The 12,540-nt window shown below is 38.9% G+C and overlaps 2 protein-coding genes across 8 annotated transcripts in view; both read left to right on the top strand.

Annotated features, from left to right (window-relative positions):
• ZNF804B (zinc finger protein 804B) overlaps positions 1-12,540 on the top strand; it is a 530,395-nt gene that overhangs the window by 225,123 nt on the left and 292,732 nt on the right. The window lies entirely within an intron of this gene.
• LOC149121849 (uncharacterized) overlaps positions 1-12,540 on the top strand; it is a 282,117-nt gene that overhangs the window by 184,766 nt on the left and 84,811 nt on the right. Inside the window, exons 2-3 of one of the 6 annotated variants that reach the window (XR_016222803.1) lie at positions 5,394-5,508; positions 5,850-6,809. The exons of the other annotated variants lie outside the window; for them this stretch is intronic. The gene's annotated coding sequence lies outside the window, so the exon portion shown is untranslated. Of the gene's footprint in view, positions 1-5,393; positions 5,509-5,849; positions 6,810-12,540 lie in introns of those variants that run through there. 6 annotated transcript variants of the gene reach the window in all.

The raw sequence follows: 12,540 nt of genomic DNA, 5'->3' as shown, positions 1-12,540 counted from the left end.
TGAAAATCAGAGTTTAGAGAGAGGGAGGGAGAGAGAGATATCTTCCATCCACTGGTTCACTCCCCTGTTGGCCACCATGGCTGGGTCTGAGCCAGGCCAAAGTCAGAATCCAGGAGTTCCTTCCAGGTCTCCCACATGGGTTGCAGGGGCTTAAGTACTTGGGCCATCCTCTGCTGCTTTTCTTAGGCTCATTAGCAGGGAGCTGGATCAGAAGTAGAGTAGCTGCGATGGGTACTGGTGCCCATGTTGGATGCTAGTGTTGCAGGCAGTGGTTTTATCCACTAAGCCACGATGCTGGCCCTGTCCCATGGTATTTAAAAATATGCCCACAGACATATTCAGATGCCTTGTGTGACTGTTTTCTGTTTAGTGATGACCTTGCATTTTGCTCTTTTGTGGGGAGAAGACAAAGTAGCACTGTCATAAAGCATTGTAAAAACCAAGTAGACCTGGCCTCATGGATATTTTCAGATTGGACTCCAATCAAGGCCAGCACCAGGAAATTTAAACACAACCATCTCAGAGCTGGTGCTGTGGCATAGCAGGTAAAGCCGCAGCCTGCATTGCTGGCATCCTATATGGGCATCAGTTTAGTCTCAGCTGCTCCACTTCCAATCCAGCTCTCTGTCATGGCCTGGGAAAGCAGTGGAAGATGGCCTAAGTGCTTGGGCCCCTGCACCCATCTGGAGAGCCAGAAGAAGCTCCTGGCTGCTCGGCTCCAGCTGGTGCAGCTATCTGGGGAATGAACCAGCGGATGGAAGACCTTTCTCTCCCTCTCTGCCTCTGCCTCTCTTTAAATCTTCCATCAAATAAATAAATATATCTTTAAAAAATAATAATAACAAAAGTAACCATCTCATGTTCTTTCTTTTTTGCTTATCTTCCCTTCTTCCTTCTGGTGGATGATCACACAGGAAGCTTGGCATTATTCCTACTATCTTTCAGTCTCCCTTTTAGTTCTATATTTTGTCTGTCAAGGTGACAATTTCATAATAGGAATGTGAAAAATTAATAAAAAGAGTAAGTTATCTATATTGGTTTTGCGATAGCTGGTATTATTCAAATATGCACCTCTCTGGTATTGTAACCATGTTAGATGGTATTATGTGTTATAAGCTCGTGTATTTCATAACCTTCTTTTCATTTGGCAAGTGTATGACAAGGATGTTTTGTTGAAAGATAACCTTGAATCTTGTTCGAGTGTCTTGTTGAAACATGATCCTCCATTGTTGCCTAGTTGCATCATTTTCCAAATTTAGTTTTTTATTTGTATGTATATTATATATATTACTGTATATACATATGTATCTACTATTTAAAATTCTTCATAAAGAATATCTCATTTAATCTTAATATCAATCTTTGGATGTAAGCATTATTTTATTAAAATAGACAAAAAGTATAACTTCAAGACCCATAATCTAAATTCTGCCATTAGCACTTTTACCTTATCAGTTTTATCATATATCCATTGTTCATCTTTTCCACTCATTTATAAATATATCTAAATGTGTATTAATACTTAGTTTTTGAGGCCTATAAAATACCTCTGCCTAAAATAAGCCATTGCTATGAGAAGTATTTGCTATGAGAAGAAATTCTTTAGTCCTTTCAAACATTTTTTGCTTCTTGTTATTTAGTCAGAAGTAATAATAATCAAATGCAAATCTGTTATGTCAACAACCTGCCTAAGAACACTGGGGTTGAAAATTCATTCCACTACTTTGACATACAGAGAAATTAATTTTTTTAAAAAAACTTGTTTAATACTGATTTGGTTTTTGTTGTCATTTTAATCAGAGCCCAGAAGCCAGAGCCATTTTGGTCCTTATATTACCTTTTTGGGTGTTTGACACCTCAAGATCTCAATTTCCATCTGTCAGAAAGTTGTCCTCATAAATGCATGCCTATGATTTGAATGGAGGCCCCCGGGATGTGGGTGCGTGTACTGTACACACCATTGCAAGACTTCAGAGACCTCTCGGACATCCCAGAGCTGACACAGAGGTCTTGGGGGACACCTCCGTGAGTCCCCGTCTGCCAGGGATTGCCAGCTTGGCCTTGCCCCGGTAGCCTCCAGGGCAATCTTCTCAGTCAGGCTCTGAGGGTCCAGGGACTGTGCCTACCACCCTAAAACCACGGGTGGGTCAAGGAGGGCAAATGCCAGGGCCTTTAGCTCCTACATTCCATACTACCAAGGCTCATGAATGATACGGCCACTATGCATGTGGCCTGAAACACAGAGCAGAACACAGAGAATGCTTTCAAATGATGTTTTTATAATGAGGAAGAAGAGAATACTTGTAATCTGTGTCTCTGCCTTTAGTTCTCTACATTGCCACATTTTCCTACAATCTTCCTATATCATAAAACCTTGACTGTTTTGATATTTCCTCAGTATCAGCTTCTCCTTCATTTTGACTCCAGGCTCAGGGTTATGCCTGAAGATGGACAGTATGGGGAAAAGTCCAACATGAACATAGCCATTGATAATGTTGAATGGTACAAAAGAGCCAGATAATCCTCAATGTCTTTTCCACACGTTTGGTTTTGAACACATAATATTGCTTAAAAATCCTCTTGTGAAAATCAGAATTGATTTTTTCCCATTTTGATGTTTGCAGTATTCATAATTCTCCCCATCAAGTCCTCCCTCCTCTCTCTCCTTACACCTAAGACTAAGGAGAGAGCAGCCTACACATCTGTATTATTGTCCTTGGATCTCTTAACAAGTTTCCACACATGCAGTGGCTTGACATGACCCTCATCTGCCTCTTATCTGTGTCATAGTGAACATACCTGTCCTCACAAACACTTACCATTGCTTTATGGTGAAAACATTTGAAATAGTTTCTTCTAGATTATATGTGTTTTAGAAAAATATATATTACTTTCTTACTCTTGTCTAAATACAACTTAGCACCCATTAATCACCCTTTCCCTGCTCTTCCCTCCATGAATCTAAATGTCAAGTGGTACCCATTTATATGTATAATTTTATGTGTCAGTAAAAAACCTACCAAGTTATTATCTTATAAATCAGAAATTAGTGTGGTTTCAACTGGGTTCTCTCCTTAGACCCTGACAAGATATCAACCCAGCTACACTCTTTATTTGGGGAGGTCAGATAGGGGTGAGAATGTATAAAATCTATATTTTTTCTGATTTTTAAAATATTTACTTGAAAGGTGAAGAGAATCGTCTGTCTGCTGACTTATATCCCAAATAGCTACAGTAGCCGGGGGAGGATCATGACAAAGTCAGGAGCCTGGAATTAACTGATTCTGAGTCTCCAGTCTGAGTGGCAGGGACCAAAGTACTTGAATAGTCCCCCACCGCCACCCAGAGTGCACGCTAGCAGGAAGCTGGAATGGAGAGTGGAGCCAGAGTGCACGCTAGCAGGAAGCTGGAATGGAGAGTGGAGCCAGGACTCAAACTCAGACGCCCCAGTATGGATCTTAAGTGCTGGGCCAAACACGTGCCCCCAGGATTGGCTCTAATATAGAGGCTTTGGGAAAAACTCTGCTTCCAAACAAACTGAACAGTATGTCAGTTTTCAATGGCTTCTGTGATTAGATTAGGTCCACTTGGAAAATCCCTCTTTTCTTCAACTCAGAGTCAACTGATCAGTAATTTTAATTATTCTGTAAAATCCCATTTTCCACATGAAGCAGCATAATCAAGATGTGCTATCTTATCACATTCACATTTCCAGGGATTGAAGCACAGAATCTTGGTAGGTTACTTTCAGAATTTTACCTGAATCAATCTATTTTAAATCAGAATCTGAACGCTTGAGATGGTTATAATAACCATAATAATGCTTTTTGGCATTTATGGGAACTTGTGAGGGATTATCCTAGTGATAAACTAAAATTTATACTTTTTATCTTTTATTGTAAAAATAAAGATAATCTTTAAAAATTTTGTTGTCAGTGCTGCCTTGAAGGCTGTGTAATTCATTGAAAGAACAACATAAGTAAATAGCTAATCTACTTGTAAAATACTGGATTACAGATATTTAGATTTTTATTACTCATTGTATCTGCTTTTTCTAATATAATATGCAGTACTTAATCACTGTACTTTCACAATAAAGAAAATATTTTTCTTTTCCTAAAAACATTTTTAAGCATTAGGGAGGTATAAGAGAAACAGCAATCTTCATAGCATAAATTTGTTTACTCATTATTCTAACGCTTATTTCAATTGCCATTGTGTTATGAGATTGTTGGAGTTCAGAAAATTAGAACCAGAAATCTTTGAGGATCAGCTCAGGGTTTTGCAAAGTGAGAGTAGGTTGACCTTTGATGAGAAAAAAAATAGTACTAGGAAATAAAGGAATAAATTCAGAACCCATGAAAGGAAATACGTGTATTACCTTATTTATTATCTACTTGGCCTGCATAATTTAATATTATCCGCTCGGCCTGCATGAGGAAACGTCAGTGATCCAAAAGGAGCTGTTTCTACTTGCAGCAAATATATGGCAGAGTTGCTCTCCTTTTCCAGTTATTGCTACACAATTTACCGTGGAACTCCCAAAAACGTGCTAACAAGAGCAATCAGAAATAAGCATTGGCTCATTTTGAACATGAGAATTCAGACATGTGCCAACTGCTCTATATAAGGTATTAACGTAAATATAGGGGCTCGTGGAGGGAGTTGAGAAAAGCACGGACATTTTCAGCACTAGGATCAGGTTTATTCATTTCGTATATATTCAGCTTTAATCCTAGTAAAAAGTGGTAACTTTCTCTGAGCAATAGGAAAATATATAATTTGTAAGGAAACAAGTGTTCACTAATACATGTTTATTGTAGACATTCTTTATAAGTGTGTTTTTCTAGTTTTGACCACATAATATATTAAATGCTGATTTCTTCCCTTAAGATCATGACAAGTATTTTCCTGTTATTATAATCTCTTCATAAAATCAGTTTGGCCTAATTGAGTCTTCATCTTGCAGGAATTTCATCATAAATAATAAAATCTCACAATTAATTTTCTCTGGGTTGAGTTAATGTTTTTATATCTGAGTGATTTAATTCTTTCATCATATGGTAACTCTTCTCCATTAATTTCTTTTATCTGACTGCCTCCTGCCTAATGCACGCAATTCTAGAAACGTTTGAAATATGGTATGGCCCAAGATGTCTATGTAAAATTTATTGATATTATCAGTATAAGAAAGTAGCCCACATTTCTCTTGAAGCTCTTTCCCACTTACATAATGCACAAAGGTGATGTCTGTCCCCTACTTTATATACTTTCACACAGTAAAACATGCAAATGAAATTGAAGTATTTGATGACAGTGACAATCAGCTGGGTTCTAGATCCCTAACTCTGAAACAGTGACCAAGTCTTTTTTTTTTCTTTTTTTTTTGACAGGCAGAGTGGACAGTGAGAGAGAGAGACAAGAGAGAAAGGTCTTCCTTTGCCGTTGGTTCACCCTCCAATGGCTACCGCGGCCGGCGCACCACGCTGATCCGATGGCAGGAGCCAGGTGCTTCTCCTGGTCTCCCATGCAGGGCCCAAGGACCTGGGCCATCCTCCACTGCACTCCCTGGCCACAGCAGAGAGCTGGCCTGGAAGAGGGGCAACCGTGACAGAATCCGGCGCCCCGACCAGGACTAGAACCTGGTGTGCCGGCGCCGCAAGGCGGAGGATTAGCCTAGTGAGCCGCGGCGCCGGCCAACGGTGACCAATTCTTAGAGAAAATTTTGGCTTGTGATTTTACTGATGTCCTGAGAAAACAGGCAATTTAAATATGCTTCAGTGGTTTGGATTTTGTGTGTCCCCATTCGAAGATGCTCACCATAAATCTTTATTTTATTGTTGTCACAGAACCTTTTGAGGAAGCATTTCAGTGTGAATTCATCGCGCACAACAGGCGTGAACAGTGTGGTCTCCTTGCTATCACGGTCTGGCCTGCCCCGCGGGAGCCCCTCTCTGAAGCTGATAGGCCCACAGGAATCCAGAATCCCTACACATAAGCTTTACCCAGGCTCTTTTCAAGGGGCGACTTTTCATACAACCACACTTTTCAGAAGTTCTCCCTGCTTGGGTCCCAAAATTCCCTTTGTCCCGGTGGCTGTTGAATGTTGTCTTTTTGTCTAAAATGTGTCTCTCTGCTTTCTGGGATTTTAAGTTTATTTTCTATATCTCAGAGTATCGTCAAGTCCCTGATCATAGTAATCAATTTCTCCTTTCCCTGTGGCGCTTCAGAATCTATGCTTGGTTCTAATTAGTTTAACAAAACCTGCATCGGGCAAACAACAAAAAGACCTTTTCTCCTTATTTGTGGTGAATTCAGTGCCTCTGCTCTTAGGTGTGGTCAAATGAAGTCTTCTTATATCTTGCCCTCTCTTCTGCGCGCTCGTGCGCGCACACACACACACACACACACTGCTAAACTCTCCCAGTTGCAATTAGATGATACAAGTGGAATAGCCCCCATTTTGTGGCTCATGTACAGGCATGCCTGATTTTTAGATGGATGAAGATAGTATTTATGGAAGATAGAGTATATATTTAAATTTATCCAGTGTCCTTAAAGCCCTATTTTCCAGACAGTCCTTGTAATTTCTGCAAGACTCTGCCTTGTAACTCTCCCTTAACTCTAGTGACATTGAATCACCTTGTGTTATACTTCCTGTGTGTTCAGGTCTGTCTCTGCCATTAGGCTGCTCCCTTGTAAGAACAAGTCTATTGCATGTCTCAGTTCCTATAGCAGAGTAGAACTTACTACATTTTGAATAAATTAAGAAATTCACATTTAATCTTCTTCACAGTGCTTGAACATGTCTTCATAGCCTCAAAGTATTTTTTTTTTTTTTTTATTTTTGACAGGCAGAGTGGACAGTGAGAGAGAGAGACAGAGAGAGAAAGGTCTTCCTTTGCCTTTGGTTCACCCTCCAATGGCCGCCGCTGCAGCCGGCGCACCGCGCTGATCCGATGGCAGGAGCCAGGAGCCAGGTGCTTTTCCTGGTCTCCCATGGGGTGCAGGGCCCAAGCACCTGGGCCATCCTCCACTGCACTCCCTGGCCACAGCAGAGAGCTGGCCTGGAAGAGGGGCAACCGGGACAGAATCCGGCGCCCCGACCGGGACTAGAACCCGGTGTGCCGGCGCCGCAAGGTGGAGGATTAGCCTATTGAGCCACGGCGCCGGCCCAGCCTCAAAGTATTTTTATAAACACGTTTAATTTAAGAAGCAGACAATGTTTGTTGACATGTAAGTTTTCAAACGATAAGCATCATGGCAGACAGTACACTAACCTGAACAGATGCTGCTGAGGGAATTCCAGGATCCAGTTTAACTTCTTCCATGTAATGGTGAGTGGGTCTGTGCTCACATCCTGCCACAAATCTCATCACTTTGAGGGGAGATACATTAAGCCAAGAAGGTTTGGAATAAAGTGGAACTGGTCTTGCAGAATGAAAGCATGCCGGTGTCAGTCTTTCAGTCCTGAGTATGCATAAATGGGAAGAAAGGCATTGGATGGAAATGTGTGTGAAATAATGTTCCGTGGATTAGCTGTGGTCAGAGAGACTAGAAGCAGAGGGGGTTGGATATTACCCCCAAGGTTACTTGATTGTGAGAAGTACCTTCCTGCTTGTTAAAACATCGATTTCTGTGCCCTATCTCAAACCTAGCAAACCGCAATCCCTTGAGAAATGGGTCTGAAAATCTGATATTTCAAGCTTCCAGGTGATCCTTACAATGTTAATCCTAAGAAACCGTGGGTAAATTGATAGAAAAGTCACAGAGACATAAAATGTCGAAAGAGCCTGGGCTAGAGTGGGTGTGGGAGTGGAACAGTGTCCTGTCTCATCTTGCAATATGGGAATGGGATAATTGGAATAAAAGCTGGGGCGCAGAGTAGAGTCCTAATGCACAGAGTGCTTTGGCCTCCTTAATGAGCCTGCATTAACACTGCCGGCTGCAAATATTGCACAGTAAAATAGGGCAAAAAGGCTTTTACAGTAATATTACCCAGGTTTTGTTAAACGTATTTGACCATTAAGTTAAAAAAGAAAAAAGGAACCTGTGAGTTTTTTTTTTCTTCTGAAGTATCATTTCCTATTAGGCTTTAGCCATAACTGTGTTTACTAGGTCTTATAAGTTTCTTCAGTCTACCACAGCGGCTTGAAAGTAATAATGGAGTAACATGATTGGAGAAATCACAAGGTTTCAGTCAGTTTTAAATTAGGTTATACTTTAGAGGCTTTCAGATTACTTTCAGAGAATCATGCTAATTATTCCATACTGAAAAATATTTAAACACTGCACAATTTAAAAGTCCCTATCAAGTACATATTCTATAATATAAATGCCATGTATCATTGGTAAATAAAATTAGTGTCCTTATTTTAGCTGAAAGATTATTTAGTAAAGATAGTAAAATGAGGTGACTAGTATAATTCAGTCAATTTTTAATTTTTTCAGTTGGATTTATAAATGGGAATACTGTAAGAAAAATTGTAGTCAAGGCAAATTTATACATAAAGAAAACTTTTCATATAATATTTTGTAATTTCAACTGCTATATTCTCCAATGAAGAATTCTTTAGTTCATTGCTTATAAAATTAGTTATAATATAGCACTTTTATTGCCCTATATAGTTGATTATATTTCTAAATTTAAACAACTGTCAAATTAATGATAGCATATTGTGAAGAACAGATAAATGAATTAGTATATCAAAAGTTTTACTTTTCATAAAAACCTTGTTTAATTTTTGATATTCAATTCAAAAATGCCACAAAGGACAGTATAGTTATATATATTCTGTCAATCACTTGATGAATAAAATTTTTATTTCCACGTGATTTCTTAAGGAGCATACAAGTATTCTGCATATCCCAGTTCCTTTGAAAATTGACATGTAGATTCTTTGCTTCTTGTCTCTGTGATTTGTATGAATAAGTGTGAGTTTCTTGTTTATCCAGTGTTCTACTCTTTTCCTTGAGTAAAAATGAGAAATGAGTTATTTGCTAAGAAAGAATCAGATTCTAGAGGACTTTTGGCTCTCCCATGAGGAGAACCAAAAGGTTATCCAGGTCTGCAACAATTTCCACTAAATATTCTTTGATTCTGTCCTAATTCAAGATAGTCATAAACACGATACAACCAAACAAGACAGATAAAATTTGTGGGAGATGGTTAGAGTTACCTACAATCAAACTTGACTTCATTTGTCTTTAGAAATAGTTTTGCATACCATAACAAATACTGGTGTTTCAGTTGCAGAAAAATGCACTGTTAATATTTGTTGGACCCCTGGGTAGGATGATCATTTGTAGTAATGACTAATTCATACTTTTTTTCCATTTTTTATTAGTAAAGCATTAATGTGCAGTGAAAGGTAATACAAAAATAACTAGAGTTTTTCAGCAGGTAATTATTTACTTAATCCAGCACTAGTGAGATATAATTGACACAATTGTGTAGTCTTAAGGTGTACATCATGATGGCATGCTATATGTACATTATTTCAAGGGATTACCATGATCAGTTAGCTCTCACCATACTGTATAATAGATTCTCTGAATGCCTTTGTCTAATTGAACGCTTGTACACTTTGACCAGTGTCTCCCCTTTTCCCTACTCCTTGCCCCCGGTAACCATCATTCTACTCTTTGATTCTGCAGATTCAGCATTTTAATGACATCACAGAGTATTTGTCTCTTTCTATATGATTAATTCAATTAACATAATGCCTTCAATGTTCAGTCAGGTTGGCACAAACAGCAGGATTTACTTCTATAAGATGGCTACATGATATTTTAATATGTCTTAATAATTTTATATATATAATACACATACACACATATCTATATATTTATGTACATATATATATATATATATATATTGCTTTATATAGTGATTTGAGAAAGGTTTCCAACTTTCCTGATAAAATGATAATCTAAACTTTAGATCTGACCAAAAAAAAAAAGACAGCATTAAAAGGTATCCACTCAAATACTTAGTTGATCTTTCTGGTCTTCATCTTTAGATAGATGTTTTATAAAACAAAACCAAGAAACCCAAGCCTAATAACAACAACAACAACAACAACATTTCCTGAAATCCCTTGCTTTATTCTCATTGTCACTTTAACCCACCACTGTGCCAAAAACTCTTGGCGGCAACAAAATTTGCTGGTAATTTGTGATGTTCAGTCCATCCCGTGTGGTCTCATCCTCCACAGTGTTGGCACTGTGGACCCAGACTTTGTCCTTGAAACCTTCATTTCCTCTGTGCTCATTTGTGTTCTTCCCCTTGGAAGGAGCCCAGGTTGTCCCCTCTTCTCATTTTATAATATTCTTTCCCCACATCGCACATGTGGACACAGCTATACCAATTCTAGGCATATCACTTTCATCAGTTTATTAATGTTCCTAACTATCTCAAGTACAAGATGACCCAAAAGAAACAATATTTTTTCATTCCACATTCTGAACAGGCATATTCTTTATTCTCTTGAATTACATATTTTTTATTTTTTTTCCTAGGAAACTTTTATTCAAGGTATAAAAACTTCATGCATTTTGTATGTACAAATTTAGGAGCATAGTCATCCTGCCCACCCTACCCTCCCTCCACTCTCATTCCAACCCTTCTTGCTCCTCTCTCTCCTATTCTTATTCTTTTATTTTGCAAAGATCTATTTTTAGTTAACTTCATACTCGTAAGATTAACCCTACACTAGGTAAAAAGTTCAATAAACACTATGAAGAAGAAGCAGAATAAGAAAAAAAAACACTGTTCCTCAATAGTCGGGACAAGGACTGTTCACATCACATCTCAGAGTGTCAATTTCACTTCTATAGATTACCTTTTAGATGCTCTAATACCATAGATTACCATAGATCAGGGTTAACATATGCTATTTGTCATTTTGGTAGGCTTATTTCACTTAGTATAATGGTTTCCAGCTACATCATTTTGTTGCAAATGACAGGATTTTTTTTTTTTACTATTGTGTAGTGTTCTGTAGTGTGAATATACTGTAATTTCTTTATCTAGTCTTCAGTTGATGTAAATCTGGGTTGACTCCATATCTTTATTGTGAATTGAGCTGCAATGAACATGGGGGTACAGGTCACTCTTTCATATGCTGAATTCATTTTGTTTGGGTAAATTCCAAGGAAAAGGATTGCTGGGTCCTGTGGCAAATCTGTTTTTAGATTTCTGAGGTATTTCCATACTGTCTTCCACAATGGATGCACCAGTTTACATTCCTACCAACAGTGAATTGGGGTACCTTTTTGTCCCACATCCTCACCAGCATTTGTTGTTTTTTGATTTATTTATGAAAACCTTCCTGAGAGTGGTGAGGTGAAACCTCCTTGTGGTTTTGATTTGCATTTCTCTAATGGCTAGTGATCCTGAGCATTTTTTCATGTGTCTGTTGGCCATTTGAATTTCCTCTCTTTAAAAATACCTGTTCAAGTCCTTTGCCCGTTTTTAAGTGGATTGTTTGTTTTGTTGTTGTTGTTGAATTTCTTGAGCTTTTTATAGACTGTAGATATCAATTCTTTATCAGTTGCATAGTTTGCAAATACTTTCTCCCATTCTGTTGGTTGCCTCTTCACTTTCTCGAGTGTTTCTTTTGTAGTGCAGAAGCTTCTCAATTTGATGTAATCCCATTTGTCAGTTTTAGCTTTGATTGCTGTGCTTCTGGGGTCTCTTCTAAGAAGTCATTGCCTATGCCACTTTCTCGAAGGGTTTCCCCAGTGTTCTCTAGTAATTTGGTGGTTTTATTGTTTTGAAAGTCAGAGGTACGGAGAGAGAGAAAGGGAAAAACAAATAGATGATTTTCTAACTATTGGTTTACTCCCCAGATGGCCACCATAGCCAGGGCTGGGCCAGACTGAAATCAGGAGCTTCTTACATGTCTCCCGTGTGGGTACTGGACCCCAAGGCCATCTTCTGCTTCTTTCCAAGGCACATTAACAGGGAGCTGGATAGAAAGTTGAACAGCTAGGACTCAAACTCCCTCTCTCTTTTAATAGTGCAATTATCGACAGAGGTCCCCAAGTATTTTCATGATGCTCTTACATAGGTTCCTTCCTCCCTTCCACTACGTTAGATCTCTCTTCAAGGCCTGCCAATTCTCACTGCAAAATTTCTCAAGTTATAAAAGAGTTCAGATAAAAGAGGAGAGAGGCATTTGGTGCCATGGTCAGACTGACTCTTGGGACACCTGTGTCCCGCGTCAGAGTGCCTAGGTTCCGGTCGAAGCTCCACTCTTCACTCTAGCATCCAGCTAAAATGTACTGTGGGAGGCAGCAGATGATGTGTCCCTGCCGCCCACCTGGGAGATGCTGGGTACTGGCTTTTGTCTGGCTGTTGTAGGCATGTGGGGAATGAAGCCATGAATAGAAGATCTCTGTCTCCCCATCTTTCAAATAAATAAATACATAAGAATAAAGGTACTAGGTAAAAGAAAAGTTCCTGAGCCGTTCCAGTAGAGGTGAAAAAGGAAAAGAAGTCAGATCAGGGCACAGTCTTTCCCTCTCATTCCAGTG

The sequence above is a fragment of the Oryctolagus cuniculus genome, chromosome 16, assembly GCF_051225735.1.
Source record: "Oryctolagus cuniculus isolate XC-2025 breed Fujian yellow rabbit chromosome 16, ASM5122573v1, whole genome shotgun sequence".
NCBI classification, from domain to species: Eukaryota; Metazoa; Chordata; class Mammalia; order Lagomorpha; family Leporidae; genus Oryctolagus; species Oryctolagus cuniculus.
Note: the sequence above shows the minus strand (reverse complement) of the source record. Positions and strands in the feature narration are given on the sequence as shown.